This window comes from Microchirus variegatus (assembly GCF_963457635.1).
Source record: "Microchirus variegatus genome assembly, chromosome: 8".
NCBI lineage: Eukaryota > Metazoa > Chordata > Actinopteri > Pleuronectiformes > Soleidae > Microchirus > Microchirus variegatus.
Genome location: NC_139809.1, coordinates 1,385,321 through 1,400,142, shown reverse-complemented (window position 1 = coordinate 1,400,142; position 14,822 = coordinate 1,385,321). Strand labels below are relative to the sequence as shown.

The window sequence follows — 14,822 nt, the reverse complement described above, 5'->3', positions numbered from 1 at the left end:
GTTGTGCTTCTGGCTACAGTGAGCAATGGCGTCCGAGAGAGAAAAACTGTTGTTGTTGAAACAGTAGCCGTTTCTCACTTTTCTGTGTGACGGAACGCAGTTTTAAGATAATTTGAGGCGAGAAACTGGCCATTTAGAGTCTAAACATGTGCTGTGTGTGTTAAGATATGACGTATTTATAGTTTGGCAGCGACGAAGTCGGCGGTGTTCAGCTCCGCCCTCTGTGGACGCTCGCTGCTCACTGTGAGCCGGCACAGAGCAGCTTAGCTCGGCCTGTCCTGAGGACCAATCGCAGCTCTTGCCGTCTCCGTTGTCCCTTGCAAAGTGACGGACACTTAAAAAATATTCCGTGCAGCCGGAGACGACGCAGAGACTCTACAACAGGTTCTGCGTCGACGCAGAGGACTCTGCGTAGCCTACGCAGAGCACTTTACGCAGGAGTATAAATTGGGCTTTATAGGGACATCATACAAAAACCAGGATCCCCGATGTGACATTGGGAACCACTGCATCACCATGAAACATTTACCATCCACTTTTACAGAAAAATACTGAATTTGCTTTATCAGCATTAATTTGTTATACATTTCAGGAAGGTCTGTCTGCCTGTGTCTGTCTGTCTGTGTGTGTGTTATTCGCATATCTCTTGAACTGATGGTCCCATTGATTTCAAACATCACAGGCGTCTTGCTATTCAAGTAAGTGTAGTGCCAAGTTTGACTTTGTTTGAATAAGTAACGCAAACGATATTGTTAAATATATCGGTAAAAGAAGCACACGTTGGGTTTCTCCGCTCTACCGTAGACACTCCCCCTGTCACTCACACAGCACTGTGGGCTACCTGAGAGGATTAGCATCCACGGGTAAAGAGTGAGTGCAAGATGTGTGGGTGATTATTATGTCAGGAAAGGCACCGTCAAGTTGAGGCAGATAACAACTGCACATGTTGATTAATATGATGACGTCCACAAAGTCCTTGATCTGAAAAAAAAAGTTGATTCTGTGATGTCACTGGAGTGATTAGATATTATCCTTGTGTGTATGTATTTAACTAATAGCACACAGGAGTCCAGCATTGTCTTTTAGCTCAATTTGACACAGCTAATTACTAGAGCAGCAAAACCCTCCTGCCCCATACACTCACACAACAAGGCGCCAATAGGATTGGCCTTCTTAACCCAGCCTCTCACTGGCTCATTGAAGACAAGCTGGTAATGGAACTGAGTATTCTCTCACTATCACTCAGCTGGAAAATAGGCCCCTGTAGAGCCCCCAGTAAGTGCTCTGGTTCTGGGGTATTTTGTATTTTTTTTTTACCACTCTTTGAAGGCAAATGTAGCCTCCAGCCAAAGTGCCTGCAGCACTTCCGAACTCCAGCAGGTAACAATCTGCACCTCAGTGATAAAGCAGGGAGTGTGAGAGTGTAGGTGGAAGAGGAAATAGTCTGAGACAAGAGCGAGTGGGAGGATCCTCTCAGTCAGTGGATACACATGTGAACAGCCACTCATTCGCTCTCTGTTCCTGTCTCTTTGTGACTGTGTGGGCAGTTAATAAGTCTGAAAGCTTCTTCTGGGCATCTGTCAGCGGAGAATTGGACGAAGGCTCTCGTGCAAACTGAAGCAGAAAAGACGCACTGTTGCTCACCAATAATTGGCCCGATGTAGGAGGATTTTCTTCTGAAGTATTTTTACATTTTATCTTCATCTACTGTATGTCTATAGATGACACCTTATGGATTCATTTGTCTTATACTGCACTGCTCATTACACACAGTATGATTTTATACATTTTCATGTACAGTGATCTCTAATCCATTAATCGAGAAACTAGTCTACAGATATGTCAATTATGAAAATAATTGTTTGTTACAAAGCCATTGTTACCTGCCTTCACACACAGTGCATTGTTGCTTAACACAGAGTTCAGATTTGACAGCCAGAAAGGAGAGGTGGAACAAAACCATTCTTCTGTGATAACATCAACAGATCTGAGCTTGCCCTCTGTTATCCTTACTCGTCTCAAAGCCTAATGGTGTGCAGCCATAAAATGGGGGAGTAGTTACGTTTGGTGTTGTGATGAAACAGAGTTTGTATGCCCTTAGTATGGTCATACACCCCCTCCCCCTTAACAGATTCTTTGAACAGTAGTCAGGTCTTCCACTCCCTCTGAATACCTGATGCACTGGTGTAAGCACCACTTTAGCTTTTTCCACATTTGAGCCAGAGTTTAGTGCGTTTCCCTAATTTATAAAATGGGAATCACAACACAGCCAACAGTTGCAAATCTGAACAAATGCTCAACTGCAGAACTGATCACGAGTGATTTTGCAAGTGCTGCCTTTGAGACCCGTTTGGTCTTTGTGAACAGAAATGGTGAAACATTATTTCTATGCTGCGTCATTTATCTGGAAACGCGGTCTGTCAAGCAAAACTGTCAGATCTGACTGTGGGAGCGTTTGTGTGTATACACTGGCAGCACAGGGGCGGCCTGGGGAAAGAAGCATTTACAGACACAGAGCTTAACAACCTGGTTTCCTGGAATTCACCTAAATATTTGTTTATTTTGTGTTTTCAGTCATACTCTTGACTTGTCTGTAGCCGTCTACTTCATTAGCCCAGTGTTACTGTGGCCGCCATCTGTCTTGACATAAAACAAAGCACTTCATGTGTGCAGCGTGGTAATGCTGGGTGACACACGATCTAAACTCTGCTGTGCTGAGATATACAGACAGAGTCATATGGAGTTGAGAGACTGAATCAGCGACGTCTAAACTCACATTTGCAGCATATTTAAAAGAAATGCAGCATGGACGTTTAAAGCTATGGCATTTATGATTTTGAACAGAGTGTGAAGATGTAAATGTAAATGTAAATGTACTTTATTTATACAGCCCTTTACAACAATCCTTTCGGTGATCCAAAGTGCTTTACAAGAAATAAATAAATAAAGAGGAAACCTATCCTAAAGATGTATCTTTAGGATAATTAACCCTTAGTGCTCATGCGGCACATATCTGTGCCACAGGCGCACGCATGGTAGATTGCATTGGGAATAATGCACAACTCCTTATATGGACATCCTGGGGGTGTGTTTTATTGGTCACATTTTCTGGCTTGGTAGTGATATAAAGTAGCAATAATTGTGTTTTTGTTTTTATTTTTGTTCATACAAATTAGCCAAGCCAACACAACTTTTGTTGAGTACTTTTTGCTCAGGTGTGTTAATGTAGTTTTTATCTGATTTTTATCTGAAGTTATTACGTTCTCATAGCCTCTCTGTGTACTGTACGTTTTGACATAGAAATGGGAAAAAGCAGCCTCAATGCTCTGTGTTCTAAGGGTTAAGGGAAACTGTGATGGTGACCATTACCATTCTTAAATATGTTTAATCAAATAGAGATGCTGCCCTCAATAACTTAAATGTGTGAGGATGAACACTGTCTGATGTCTTTAACCCCACTGACTGAAAACATTGCTTCAGTAATCTTGAATTAAAAAAAAACAAAAAACACACACATACACAGATGGCTGAACAGCTTGCTTTGACTTTCCCCTCTGACGCCTTGTTTGTGGCTATTGGAGCACAAGGTTCTTATTTCATCTTTCATAGATCGGGCCAGTGAATATTATATCACATGTCCTCCAGATCGTCAAATCCATACCCCAAGAGAGCAGAGATGATAGTCTGCCTTCTCTCAGTAGTATGGTGTCCATTCTGTACTCCAGGTGGTGATGTTATCCCCTGGCACCCAGCTCCAGGATGGGAGGCTCTCCCTGGGGAGCCAAGGATAGCTGAAGGACTGAATATTTAAGTGCACCCCCTCTGTCTTTACAGGGAAACACAATGCATTATTTATGTAGTAGAGCTGGTCAAGGTACTTCATATGTTACTTATACTATTACTAATAATATCATTTGTCCTTCTTGTGTTTTCAATCCAATTATATAACTATATATAACTCAATGCCTTTGACTGCTACAATACAGATCTGTTGAAGTATTTCTAAAAGGGAAGGAAGAGGAAGAGAAAAGCAGCCATTACCAGTGTATTGACTGTCTTTGGGTGTCTCCCTGCACCATTGACTGCACTCAGCAGGTTGAAGAGTGGAAGGAGCTGTTTGGCTTCTCGGTTGGAGCCGAGGTCATTGTCCAGGCTGTAATGTCCTCAATGGCTCCAGGCTCCCTGCTGAACCTACTTAATATTCACTTCTTTCTCTTACTTCATCCTATTGAATCTAACAAGTCTCAGCGAGATAGGATGAGCCCAGCAAGTGGGATAGACAATAAAGCAGATTCTGAGATACAGTATCACAATACTTTGAACTGGGGCCAGAAATGTACTGCAAAATTATCAGGATGATAAAAAAGAAAAAAAAATGCTTTCATGGTGCTCTTTTAGAAGGTCTGTGCTGCCACGGTTTATTTTCAACACACCCTTTTGTCAGGACTTGCTGAAGAATGAGCTGAGGGTGGTGCAGATACCCACAGTCATGTTGAAGGCAATAAAAGCCAGAACTAACTCAGCTCGCTGAGGAAATGAAGCTCAAATTCATTTATGAGCGAAATATCGACGTGACCTGGATACAGTCCCAAAACAAACAGCAGAGGATGTTTGTTATGTTCACATTTGGAATATGTACTCACTCCAGTTTCTTCATGTGGTCGTGATATGCAGTAAATGTTGGAGTTTTCAGACTACATCCAGCAGGTTATCTGCAGCTCTTGGAAGTTTTCATAAGCTCTTTTTTTTTCCCCAAAATAAAATGCTACAAAGACTTTTACTGTATATGACAAAATAACTTACTTGGCAAAATAGTTACACAATGTTTTAAAGTTACAAAAACATTTCACTCAGGACATTGGCAGCAATTGGTAATTCCACCCACAGATATGTTCATATTCCTGTATAATCACTTTAAAATATAATATGATAAATCGTTTTGTTTTTCTTAGCCTTTAGATTGATGTATGTATACCTTTATTTAACTAGGAACAGGTCACCATCTCAGGTCAAGCCACAGAATAAGTATTTTTTTATGTACTTGAGTTAAGGGTCTTGTTTTACAGAAGCCACCATCTTGCGCTGACATGTTTCTACAGCAGCCCAAATGGAAAAACCACACAGATAATACTAATGAAACTTGTTTGATACCTTTCCTGGTAAGGCCATTGTAGTTGTGAGTGTAAGCGTCCTGTGTTTGATAAGTCGTTCTGGACCTTGAATTCAGAGGATTAGAAATCACAACATTCTGCAGATAGAGAGGAAACACAACACAATCCTCGGAATTGTGGAATATGCAATATAGTAAATAATTCTTGGCTAGTTTCCCATCACACTATATATTATTTTAGGCAATTACTGATTACTTTTCAATCTGAAATTGCAATTTGTAACAATGCAATATTTGGAGAAGCTGCAATTTAACTGTTCTGTGGAAATTCATTTCAAATGTCATAAATTACAAGTCTATAAGATTGAATATTGTCTCCAAATCGTTAAAGGTGAAGTAAGTAGTTTATAGTGCCATCTAGAGGAGAGGCTGAAATTTACAACAAAGAACTGCTCCTCTGCTCACCCCCTCCCTTCCCTGAGCGCTACGGTGTCCTCAGCCGGTCAAATGTCGTCCTCGTCGTCTTTCTCCGTGTCAGCAGATGAGGTTCGTGAGGCGAGGGAGAGGGCGGAGCTACCGCGGCCGTAGCAGACGAAGCGGAGAGAGAGGAGGCGGGACTTCAGCTACAAGTAAAGAGACGCTTGATTTGTTCTCTCGCGTTTGTCCTTACAGGCTCCGGTAGAAACATGGCGTCTCTCTGCTAACAGTGGCTATGCAACCACGGCCTGCGACAATGTTATTTTACATGACTTTTTGAAACACTACAAAAATGAAACAAAAACTATTATACAGCGACTAGACAATGCAAGAGCACATAATATGTATAAAAAAGTGGATTTTGGGTTATATAAACACATAAATACTACACATTGTCCCTTTAAGGGTCTCGTTTTACAGAAGCCACCATTTTGCGCTGACATGTTTTTACAGCAGCCCAAATGGAAAAACCACACAGAGAATAGTTGAAACTTTCCTGGTAATGATACGTCATTCTGGACCTTGAAATCAGAGGATTAGAAATCACAACATTCTGCAGATATAAAGGAAACACAACACAATCCTCTTATTTTGAGTTGTGTAGCATGATGTGTGATCGCAATTGTATTTCACCTCATCCCTAATTGAGAAGCGGCAAGAATGCAATTAGTGGTAAATAGTTCTTGGCTAGTTTTCCATCACACTATATATTACTTTAGGCAATTACTGATTACCTTTCAAATCTGAAATTGCAATTTGTAACAATGCAATATTTGGAAATGCTGAAATTTAACCGTTTAATATCAGACGTCATAAAATATAAGACTGAATATTGCACATAAATGTCACCGTGTGTGTCCAAAGAGTTGTTAAAGTCAACTCTGTACAGAGCACAGTGACAGAGAAGTGATTCGCTGAGTCCAGTGTTTTTTTTTTTAGCTCTTTTTTCCTCCAGGACACTGAATGTCTCCTCACACACTGAATGTCTCCTCACACACTGAATGTCTCCTCACACACTGAATGTCTCCTCACACGCTCCGGCTCCTCGTGTCTGTTTACATTCACCGTTTTGCTTTGTTTGCTCGCTCTACTGTGCACTTGTTGTGCCGGGGTTAGAGGAGGGAACAGTGAAGGCGCCACTGGCACCACCTTGCCTTCCTTACATCCGGACCGTGACATCATCGCCTCTCTCGGGTTTCACGGTGTCTCTTCTACTCCAGGCGCACGCGGCACAGCGGCAGTCAGCGCGAGCTCAAACCGCAGCAGCAGCAGCAGCTGAACGGAGCGCAGTTCAGTTCAGTTCGCCTCCGCTTTTTAACGCAAAGTATCAACAAACTCTCACGTCGATACAGCCGAAGCTTTTTCCTTTGGATAAAAGAAAACCCCTCACTTGTGTCACCGTGTGAAACTGGACTGTTTATGGAAGCTGCTCAGCGTAAGTAGAAAAGCTGCAGTGCTGGTGTTGGACGTGTCGAGGCGCACACGGCGGCGGCACATCCAGCGGGGGTTATATCGCTTTTTTTTCCACGCGAGGGTGGTTAACAACGGCTTTGTTTTTTTGAATTGTGCCGCAGATGATGTTTGGTGCTAAAACAAGAGTTATGTGGACGCAGACCTCTGTGTTGTTCCACTTATCGGTTTTACGCAGCTCCCTCGCCCGGGTCCCTGTTCCTGCGTGTTGTCCCTCACATGGCTTTTGTCCCCGGACACCGTATCGCACCAGGCAGAGAGAGAGAGAGTTGGAGAGGTGTTTTATTCTGGCTGTTTGGTTTTAAGGAGTCTTGCAGTTCCGCGCACACGTTGTTAGGTAAAGTTGAGCCTCAGGGTTGTTCTTCTGTTGTACATAACAGTGAATGCTGATCCCTGAAGGGAAGACACTGTTTACCGTCTGTCATAGTTTCAGTCTTGTGCTGTCTGCTTTTTTTTTTCCTTCCTTGTGCTGTTTTGTACAGTAGCCTGGAATTGATGCAGCCTTTAAAAAAAAAAGGGGGCTTGACCTGCCAATTTTAACTCACGCAATATTTGAAACAGCTGCACAGTTTCCTTTTTCTGAAGCCTTCACTGTAGAAGTCTGCACCGTCTGAAGACTCACAGTTTCCCTTTGACTGCATTACAGTTTGTCACATGGTTGTTTCTGTGCAAACAGTTGCCTTTAATGATCTTTAAAGCAGTTAATATGTTAATCACAGTCAAATCCAACCATAATTACAGCACTGTCCACTGTTTCTCTCCAGTGACCCAGACTGTGTGTCCTTATTCAAATAACCGGCTCAGGCCACATCACATCTGTGAGACCTTTTTAAGCAACACGTATTCCCTTTTCTTTGCTCTTTGCTCATGTGGTTAATGCCAGACTTTTCCGTGGATACTCAGGGAGCGGTTCGACTGGTTCCCAATCATCCAGAAGGATGTTCTTTTTCGTTGTGTGCTGTCTTTTTCTCTGATTGACAGTTGAGTACAGTTTTTTTTGTTCGGTATAACTTTACGCATAACCCTTTGTTACACGTCGTCACGCGCAGGGTACAGTTCGCAGTTTGAAGATCACGTTGACACCCACAGGGAGAGTATGAATGGCTACGCTGTCCCAGTTCATGTACACTTTTTTTTTTCCAGTAACCATTATCTTCAGTGTGGAGTGTTTATGAACCTGAAAACACTGAGGTATCGATGACATTACCTACAGGCAGAATTTAATTGTGGTGTTGAGGCTGAAGGTGGGGCGAGCTGTTACCCAATGCTTGAGTCAAACATCATTGCACCCACATGCTGATGTCAGCGCAGAGGAGGTCACTGTAACCAGTCTTTAAAAGTTTGCAAATAACCAAACACATATTTTAAGGGCAGCTGATAGTTTCAACTGGGCAGACTGATTGACATTAATATTGAAGAATAGAGATAAAGTAATGCTAAGTGTTATTGACTGAAGATCCAGTCCCAGCACTCACTGGGCTGAAGGCATCATCAGTGGGAGAGGAGGGCGAGGCCACATTTGATTTCAGGGGAGAAAAAAAATTGCAACACAGTTTCTGGACAAATTCAACCAAATGATCTACTGTTCTTATCAAATGTTTGTGTTTGTCTGAGATCTGGAGGAAGTCATTGTAAAGAGTGGCCGTTCACGATGAGCTTTCTTAGCATATTGTCAATATTTGAGTCCAAGATGTTTATTTAGCATGAAGGGAGCATTTTGAGATCAACTACAACTACGGATGGAACTTGAATTAGTTTGTATAACATTTTGAAATGAAACATTCTTGCTTTTAATTCAAACATGTCTGAGTTACCGTGTCATAGTGAGTTCTAAAAAGGGGAATAAACACCAGACAGCAAGTGTTACTTCCCACTTCTTTTACCAACAAAAAGTCAGATATACTACCTTGAATGATCCGATCGCTTGCACCACCGCTGCGTGTCTTTCATCTGTTTCTTAAAGAAGTTGACCTTGATCCAGTGAGTCTGAGCACTTAAACTTTTTTTTTTTATCCTGGAATTGATCTGCATAGCTTTTAAGTAGGGATGCGACTTCAAGGACGCGGAAGACATAAATATCAAACTACATTTTCGATTCAGCACTTTCAACAGACTCATCTGAACCTCACATACTACTGTGAAACTTTTATTGAACGTCTTCCTGCTCGTGGCTTTAATGGAGCCTGAAATTGAACGCTTAATGGTTAACTATGGATATTTTTTTGCAGAAATAAATATGGGGAATCTTCTGTCTGATGAGAAACATTTGTAACCAACACGTCAGTCTCTGGGCTGTTGGCCACAGTAAATCTCAGTTTTGCATGACTTTTTGCAGTACTGTTTCCCCTCCCATTTCTTCATAAATATTACATTTCACCTCTGAAAGTGTAGATATGTTTTTTTTGCTGTTGTTTTTTTTTTTTTTTTAAGAAGGCAGCTTGTTTCCATGGCTCTGAAATCTTCTTGAATAGCCTGTTCAGCTGTGTCACCTTGACACACTTTGCACAGAGTCACAGCTGCTTGGAGGGAGCTACTAATTGAATTGTTTGTTGAAAGATCTGATTTGTCGCACAAACGAGCAGCTGTTTTCATGTGGTCAAGTTAAAAAAAAAAAAAAAGGTCTAGGGAGGAAGAAAGTCAAAGCTTAACAGCCATGTTGCTGAAGCTATTGCTCTCTGCAATATTATGCTGCGGTGCAGGTTTTCCCACAACAAGATTGTGAACCCCCATAGCCAAGGATATTACATTGGTCCAGGCATAATTTTGTGACAGCACATTGCTCAGTGAATCGCTCTGCGTTTCATGCTGCCTTTCTGTAACAGCAAAGCCCTAGTTTTTGTCTTTTCTGCTGCTGCCCCCCCCCACATACCCCCTGACAAACTGCCTATTCTGCTTATTCAGCTCAGCTTTTGTGGGAAGGTCTATTCATGTCCATGAGGGGATTGAGGAGTCCCTCTGCAGCCCATCTCTCCTCTCTGCTATTTAAGCACACTCACCTGACAACATGAAAACACTCATCAGTTCTCCCTGGCCTTGTTTAATGTTCTGTCCAAGTTCCATTAGGGTTAGGTTTATGAGTATTAACAAAAATAACGAATCATCACTGGAACAGCTCTGTTCAGTGATTTGTTGTTGGATTTTTTTTCAAAGCACCACTTGTAGAGTGCCGTAGTGTCTGGTTAATGGTATCATTTATGATTTCCCTAGTACAAAAAGATACATTTGGAATCCTAGATTTGTCTGACCAGCGTAGGCTTTCAGTTAAAATAACAAAGATAAATTAGCTCTTTCATGGAACTTTGTTTTTGTAGGTGTGTCAGTGTGGATGGGGAGGTATGGATTTTTTTTTAAAAAGCAAGAGCTTGAATTTTGTACCAGTTTAATTGGATCCTGTGATGTAACAGTTGCTGTATTTTAATGGGAATTGCTTTTTAATATGGCAGCAACAAACACATTGTAAAGGAATGGGTTTCCTTATTTCCTTCATCAAAACCTCACAGACTCTCAACCCCCAAAAACAACTTATTAATGGATGCATATTAGTGGCATAAAGTGTCATACATTCATAAACATCATTTCAACTAAATCCGCCAACAGGTAATTCTCTTTCATTTGCAAATGGCTTAGACGTCAAAGTCACAGAGCTTATTTGATAATTAGCTACAGTATTTGTTCCAGTTCATCAAAACACCACATGAGGAAATGTGGGAAGTTCCCTTCAGGGTAGCCTCACGCTGAAAGATTAGTCAAAAAACATATGACCGCAAACTGTTTTTATTTTCATTCTGTGTTCTATACAGAGTGATGACTAATGATGCCCCTCAGTGATTGAAACTCCCAGCTGTTTTGCTATGAAATACAATTTCTCCTTTTCTATTCTCAGTCCAATGTACTTACAAGTTACCGGAGCTCAGGGGTTGAGCATGTTGAGTTCAGCCCTCAACAACCTAAGAACTTTGTTTTTGAAGAACTTCAGAAACATCAGAGGTCATTTCTGAGGGAAAAATGACTAACGGTTGATTTTGGGCGCAGAGGTGATATGATTGAGGGGGAATGCTAAACCAAATGTTTGCTTCCACCTCGCCTCTTAAAAATGTATGAAAGAAAGATGTGGATTCCAGCTTTGCTTTGATTTTCAAGTGAAATAAATACACAAAGGAGCCGTGGTGTTAAAATGCAGTGATATGTTTTAAAAGTAATACGGACTTTCCCCTCTTGTAAATGTAAAGCCCTCTTTTTTTCGGAGCCTTAACTATATTAGCAGCGGACTAAAGGATCAAAGACCCACCCAGAACCGTAAAAGCTAAGCCTGTGGAGTGGTGACCCCTGGACCTTAAGCTCTTATTACTGCAGCTCATTGCTAATTATTGTGGACAGCCCTAGTCCAGAGCCCAGAAAACTTCCCCAGCTCTCCTCACTGCAGGCTGGTCCACTCCTGGAGCCACTCCTAGTTCCCCTCCTTCATCTAAGGTCAAGTGGCAAGGAATCTCCTGCTGTCCTTCATCCAAACCCACCCCATAAACCAATATCTCCCTCTGGAAAACAAGTAGGAAACACTTCTAAATGAAGAGCTGTGTTTTTGCACTCATGCTAAAGCAAAACTCATATTGTGTAGGCCCAAGACTTCGTTCTACCTCGATCTTGACTTATCTGACCATAGACTTCAGAGCATGTGTGACCAATACCCCCAAAAGTGTAATAAGCAAAAAAAAATATTGCATTGTTGCGTCACAGCAAGATCACCTATCTCTCTGGGTACTTCCTCGCACAATCCAAAAACATACAAAATTGGGGATTAAGTTAATCAGATAATCTGCCTCTATACGTTTGCCCTATGATGGACTGGTGACCTGTCCAGAGTGTACCCTACCATCTGCACTATGTTAGCTGGAATTGGCCCCACTGGAATTGGAGGATAAAGTGGTAGACAATGAATGGATGGATGGAAGCTGGCAGAAGTATTCATGAAAACCAATCTGCAGAAGGTGAGGCAATCAATCGCCAAATGTTCTCAGTTCACATTAACTTACTGAGCTGCAATTCTGTGAAGTTTTATGACCAGAGATGATGCGCTACTTTTTTAGGCTTGTCCATAAAGGAGCTTTTTCTACTAAAAAGGAAAATAAGTGTGTTCCTGAAACTCATCCTGCCTATTCTGGTCCACGCAGAACCACACCCACCACGTTTCTCTATCACCACATGTTTTCCACTGAGATCTAAGAACTCGCTCTCCTCCCATATCACACATGGATCATGTTGGGAATGTTTAGGACCTTCTCAAATGGCTTCCGTCCATATAGGTGAAGGAACTCTTTGATGTTCCTAAACCTAGTAAAACCACTGACCTTGGACATGTGTCACTGACCACATGTGCAAGATGCAACTTAAAGAAACTTGTTCCATATTTAAATTGATTACTTTGATCACTGATATTGCTACATAATATGATTCAGAGATGTATTTCAAGTTGACCAACTTCACCTGTCTGACACTACTGAAAAGAACAGTAAGAGAACAACATGGAGATCATGTCAGAGCCTTTTTAATGTAGAAGGTTGTCACCTTGGTAGATTTCTGCATTTGGTCTGACTAATTGGTCTTTACTGGCATACATTGGCCTTTTTTACTTCTCTATTTTTAATTGGACAAGTAGTGTACAGCTAAGCTTGTGTGTGTTGCAGTGGAACTTTACATGAACATGAAACCACCAAACGAAAACGATGGACTGGGAGGAACTGAAAATGTCACAGTGCCTCAGTAGCCTCGATAGGCTATAACAACCCACCCATATCACATATCACATTATTTAAGTCAAATGAACATATAAGTGTATGTTGAAAACAAATGGCATTTATGAATACCCTGTTGCACGGCTTTCAGACATGAAAATCTTCATCACGTCAGTATACTTTGTGCGAGGATGTGGAGATATGGCAGTCAGTGCTTTATAAACTTGTCTGCAGTTACTAAATCTGAGATAATGTACCTCCCAGGGTGGAGACACCAGAGGGATATACTATAAATATATCATTACTTTTTAAACATATGGTATAACGTATCAAATGGTTGTATTTCCTCTAATGAAGCAGTTTGCATTGCCAGTTAATAGCTGGGGAAAATGCATTAGAACTAGTCATGGCTGAAGTGCCACGTGCAAGTTAACTTGTGCTACAACATCATTTGCCGGGCAATCAAAAGTAACAAAGCATGATGATTTCTTGTTTATTTTTTTTGTTGGAACTGGTTCTTTTGGAACTGATTTTTTGACTCTAATCCACATAAGATTGTGTTTTCAGCCCACTATGGTGTACGTAAATATGTATTCAGACATTCTTTCTTCCCCTAAATCTGTAGACGACCTACGTGCAGAGTGGTGTAGGCATGTGTGATGGGATTCCAAAGAAAAATGGTGCCGTTGGTCTGCCCCAAGACCGCAGAGTGCTCTGCTGCCAACAGTGCCTCCAGTAATTATAGACCAGAGCTGTGGAGGCAGTTGCTCTCCAGGCTCAGCCGAAACTAAACCCCCTATTTCATTCTTGGTATTTGCTCTTTTCCGTACATCTGAACCCCATGTTTAAAACTGTTATTTTTGGGCTGTAGCTTGACTCTCTTCTGTTTATAGTGCAGCCTGACAGAGCTGGAATATAGAATAACGATCCAGTGTGTAAAGGCAGTTGTAGTTTCTGAAGACTGCTGTTGACACTGCAGCTTTTCCATTTCCTGTCAATATACTTTATTAATATGTTAACATTAACATGATCTTCACAGCTCATAAACTTTCTATTACTGTAACTCACTTTCTGTATCATAAAATAACCATTGATTTTTCCATCTAAAACTCGTGCTTTGTAAGAATGGAAGTTGCCGACCTGGATCTTTATCTTTAATTATTTTATCAGTTTTCTCACTGTTCCAGTAAAACAAAAATTTGATTTAGGATTTATTTCTAACGGTAAAAATAGATTGTACAGACTGTGCCTTTACACCACACACAGCACTGCTGCCCAGGCCACACTTAGCATTGACTACAGTCGTTCACTTTTTCACAGATTGAGTTGTTTGTGTCCTTGGATTGTCATTACGTTGGGATGTAAATTGTACCATAAGATGGTTGGATAGCAACATTATACACCTACACTATACTGAATGTACTGTATGTGTCATCTTTCTGCTTTTGTTTCGAGGCTCTTAATACCACATGTTCCATAAGATTTGTTTGTTCATTACCTTGATATTGGTCGTGCTTATTGAATACCTGTTCTGCTGGATGCATGCACCACTTTTCAATAATTTGGTCAAGGCCGTGAACCTTTTTGACCAATGACGTGGTTTATTCTTTTGTGGACACTGCTAACATGTGCTTGGTGGATCTGTAATCTAAGTAATATTTACCTTGAGCACTCATGATTGGACCAAGACAGGAATTTGCCAAATGCAGCGAGTTCAAAGTTTCGTTTTTACAGTTCGGACCAGCTTCTAAATGATTTTTTCCCGTCTATACAACTTGCATAATATCTACTCCACAAGTGTGTCTGTCCCATCTCTTACCCAGCCAATACAAAGTTGAAGCATATCACGATATAACTACTTCACATTGATCGATATCGATAATTACTGATCATATCCTTGGCTTTGTGATAAGCCACTGCCTCAGTTATGTCGTTTCCATTTTTTTATCATACAGCACGGTCTGCGTATCTCCACATGTAGCAGCAGATGATGTCGATGGACCGGAATAATTTTGTTGTATTTCCTCCCTTGGTGG

At 41.3% G+C, this 14,822-nt stretch overlaps 1 protein-coding gene across 2 annotated transcripts in view; it reads left to right on the top strand.

The window, feature by feature from the left end:
• plekha5 (pleckstrin homology domain containing, family A member 5) overlaps positions 1-14,822 on the top strand; it is a gene marked incomplete at its 5' end in the record, with an annotated part of 88,277 nt that overhangs the window by 34,885 nt on the left and 38,570 nt on the right. The gene's annotated exons all lie outside the window — the stretch shown is intronic.